This window comes from Myotis davidii, unplaced genomic scaffold (assembly GCF_000327345.1).
Source record: "Myotis davidii unplaced genomic scaffold, ASM32734v1 scaffold205, whole genome shotgun sequence".
Lineage (NCBI taxonomy): Eukaryota > Metazoa > Chordata > Mammalia > Chiroptera > Vespertilionidae > Myotis > Myotis davidii.
The window spans coordinates 189,466-194,194 of NW_006297573.1; positions in this window are offsets into that span (position 1 = coordinate 189,466).

The following is a 4,729-nucleotide window of genomic DNA, read 5'->3' on the forward strand; positions in this document are numbered from 1 at the left end:
TGCTGGATTCCTGCTTTCAGGCCGGTCCAGGAAAGCCTGTCCAGATCCTTCCCCGCCCCCTCCAAAGCTCCCCAGTGCCCGGCACACCTAGCGGGTCGATTACTCCCACCCCCCACACCCCCTCGCCCCGGAGTGTTCACTTGGCACTTTGTCACAGCTCCAGGTGGCTCTTGTCACTTTGGATTGGAATTCGTTGTTGACTCGTTTGTCCTCGCGATCGAGAGGGCGCGCCTTTCAGGCCTTATTTCTCTAGGGTGCTTCTTGGCTGCTTTTGGAGTCTGGCCTTGGATAGGTGCACAACAAACAAGTGTTTGGTAGATGAATGAAGAAGCCTGCTGGAGAGCTAGCAGAGAAAGAAACCAGTTAACACCCAGGATGGTAATAGCACATTCTAGCTAGGCCGTCTAAGCTCCTATTGGCTGCCAGTTCATTTGCACACATCTTTTTTATTTTTTTTGAGAGAAACATCGATCAGCTGCCTCCTGCACACCTCCCACTGGGGATGTGCCCACAACCAAGGTACATGCCCTTGACTGGAATCGAACCTGGGACCCTCCAGTCCGCAGGCCTATGTTCTATCCACTGAGCCAAACCGGTCAGGACATGCACACATCTTTTTTAAAGGAAAGCTAGGGAGGAGTTGGAGTAAAAACTCAAATGGGTTCATTTGCCGCGTCAGGAAAAGTGAGGTGAGATCGTGACTTTTAGCTAAAATGAGCTTCATGTTTCTAGGCCCTAATGGCCTTTATGAGGACTATCAGAAATTTAAAATAATTAGAGAGTTATAATCGGAGCTGGAAGGTACAAATGCATAACATTTGTAAACTGAGTTCTGAAGGGATTTGCCCTTGTTAATTGAGATCCTATTAAAGATGAGCAGAATAATAGCTGCTTAAAGTTGAAAAGAAATTGTTTTAAGCTCTCATCTGTGTTTAAAGTTGCCTTAATAAGTTGAAGTCATATATTAATATTTTTATAACTATAAAACTAACATAAATTCATTGTAGAAAAATTGGAGAGAATTTTCAGAAAAGGAACTAAAAGCACACAAAAATCCCACCTACCATTAAAAATAACCACTAATAAAATTATGGTATATGGTCTTTCAGTTAGTATTCTTAAAAAGAACAATCTGTAATTTTCCTGTAGTGAGTTCACTTTTAGAACCCTGTGATGTGAGACAGTGGTTCAGAATTCAGTAACCCTTGTAATTGCATTTTTACTTAAAAGCATTTAATAATTATCCTTAAGCTAAACAACCAAGCAGTCTGAATGTACTTGCTTTGTTAAAGTTTAACAAAAAAGCATTAGGTTGGGGACGTCAAAATGGGGTTTAATTGGTTTACTTAAGACTTTGCCCACCTTGGTACTAGAGTACATTTTTTTGAGAAACAGGGCTGTTCCACCATAACATTTGGAATTGCTTGACTGACCATTACTATGTCGTTGTTATTGTTGTTTTTTCACGCTCACGTGTTTTTTGTTTGGATTTGAATGACTTTTTAAAAAGCTCTGACTTTAGATTCTTGTGCAAATGGAGAGAGATTTAGAGCCTGTCAAAACCCTTTCTTTAGTCACGGGGTAGATCTTTGCTGAAGAAGTAGAGCCCACTTATGTTTTGCGTTTGGACAGCTGCGCAGCCTGTGGAGTTTGGGGAATGGAACTGGGTCCCCTTACCAGTATAACTCTTGGCAAATCACTTGACTCTGGTCTTCTGTTTTCCCATTTGTAAATGATCCACCTCACTGAGTTTTGGGAAGGTTGAAATGAAACAAAAGAATATGTCTTGTAAACTAACGGCCACCATGCTCCCACTTTTTGCTTTCACTACTATGGTGTTTAATTTTGATGAAAGTATGGAGTTGTGTTATTTTTATTGAGAAGAACTCAAGTTTGTGTCTCACTCTGACAGTTATTTTGATAAAAGGAATAGAGGTCGTATTAGCCAATAAGTCTTTGCTAAAAACACTGGACAGGGATCTTTCGGAAAAGGCATAGGTTAAAACTGTACTGTCGACAGGGCCAGCCCCTTGTACATGTGACTGTCTATTGGGCACTTGAAATAGGCCTCATTGGGATTGAGATGTGCCAGCAATGTAAAATACACATCAGGTTTTGAAGATTTAGTGTTAAAAAAAAGTCTAAAGCACCTCATTATTTTTAATATTATTTACATATTGAAATGATAATTGGTATAGCTTGGGTTACATAAAATATATTATTAAAACTAATTTTACTTTTTTCTTTTTACCTTTTCATGTGGCTATGAGAGAATTTATAATGTGGCTCACGTTATTTTTGCATTGAACAGCAACTGTGTTAGGATTCAGTATGAGTGTGTTTCTCCTTAAGAGGTTTTAGCTTACTGAAGCACTTACATTCCTATTTAGAAACTGTTTTTTTAAAACTCCCAAGTTATAGGCCTCCTTATGCCCTCCTCCCTTGTATTCATTGCATTGATGAAAATTTTTGCTGTTTAGTCTTCTGACAAAAATCATTATTGCTTATAGAGCCAAATCTTAGCTAAAATGATTTAATTATTACCCTGGCTAGTGTGACTGGAAGGTTGTGGGTTCCATTCCCGATCAGGGCCCATACCTAGTTGCGGATTCAGTCCCTCGTATGGTACCTACAGGAGGCAACCGATCCATGTATCTCTCTCACATCTATGTCTCTCTCTCTCTTCCTCCCACCTTTTCTCCCTTCCTCCTTCCCTCTGTAAAATCAATTTTTAAAAAAGTAAAATAATTTCTTAGCTTTTAAGAAGGCCCCCAAAATAACTTAAATAATTTTGATTATAAAGAGATGTTAATAATAGTAGCTACCATTTATAGACTGTGTATTGTGTACCAGGCCAAATCCTTTATACTGTCTTATTTAGTCCTTTCAACTGTAAATATTTAGTACTTTTCTTTTCTTTTTTTTTATATTTTATTGATTTTTTACAGAGAGGAAGGGAGAGAGCCAGAGAGCCAGAAACATCGATGAGAGAGAAACATCGATCAGCCGCCTCCTGCACATCTCCCACTGGAGATGTGCCCGCAACCCAGGCACACGCCCTTGACCGGAATCGAACCTGGGACCCTTCAGTCCACAGGCCGACGCTCTATCCACTGAGCCAAACCAGTTTCGGCAATATTTAGTAATTTTCATTAACTCTATTTTACAAATGAGGCATAGGGAGATTTAAACAATTGGCCACAAGAACCATAGAGCTAGCTTCAAGGGTAGATTCCAGGTCTCTGTGATTTCTGAGCTTATAGGCTGTCCAGTCTCCTATATTTCAAGAACTGGTTGTTGGATAAACTAGAAAAAAATTGATTCTTGAAATAGATATTTAGTTCTAATCCTATTTTTGTGTTAGCGGTCAATAGGAAACAATCTAAATACCCACCAACAGGAAATTGGATGAATAAATCATGTATTCCTATAGCAGAAAACTATTTAGTAATTACAATGAATGAAGAGGAGTTGTGTATATCATCATGACGGAATCTTTAAAAATATAAAGTTGAGCTAAAAAAGCAAATTGCTGAAGGATAAATATACAATATAATTATCACTTATATCATTTAGTACCTGCCAAACAATACTATTGTAAACAAAGACAGTGTGCATTTTAAGAATTTCAGATTTGAATTCTTTCCGTATTGACTGCACTCATTTGTCAAACTGCCTTATGGTTAAAAAAGGAAGAAGTTAGTGAAATCTTTGTGAGATAAGCATTCTCCAATGTTGGTCTTACTTCTTAGAAGAAGCAAACAAAACCAAAGTCTTGACTTTTACTTTGGTGCTCTGTACACCTTGCCAGGTTTAGGGACAGGCCAGTTTTCATTTAGCTTTAGTCCCTAATTCAGGGTGTAGCTTTGATAATAGGGACTGGGCGGGGCTCCTGCCTTGAGAAAGGTGGTTTCCTTTGGAGTTAGTATTTTCTGGAGCTTCTACTGAAGCTCCAGGACAGAGTATGGTAGGAAGGCGATGCGTTAAGTGGATGTTGAACATCAGGTTGACAGACCTTCTGTCTGTATTGAAAACTTGAAATATCTGCCGAAACCGGTTTGGCTCAGTGGATGGAGCATCGGCCTGCGGACTGAAAGGTCCCAGGTTCGATTCCGGTCAAGGGCATGTACCTGGTTTGCGGGCACATCCCCAGTGGGAGATGTGCAGGAGGCAGCTGATCGATGTTTCTCTCTCATCAATGTTTCCAACTCTCTATCTCTCTCCCTTCCTCTCTGTGAAAAATCAATAAAATATATTTAAAAAAAAAAAGAAAACTTGAAATATCTGATTCTCATTTTTAAAGTAATTACGTATCTGCTGAAAAAGTCAATGACAATTGACCTTCCCTCCCTCCCAAGGTGAAATTTGCTCCCATTAGTGGCATCTCTGCTGTCGTTCTCTGTTATTACCTCTTTCAAAGTACTTTCCCGTGGTTGTTGAAAATTGTAGGAATTTTCTGCATTATCAGAATGCAGATGATAATTCATTGTTAAGAAGATAAGTTAGATGTTGTACACAGTGATCTTGTATTGTGCACAATAGGCACCAGAAAACTAGGTCCCTGATTTAGTGACAGATAAAATGGTTTTTTGGGGAAAAGCCCAGAAGGAGGAAGGAGGGTGAACATTGATGAGAAGGGTATCTAAAACCTAGTTTGGCCTATTTCACAATTTGCCATGATTGTTTTGAATATTGCAAGCATGCCCAAAATGGCATGATCATATTTTTG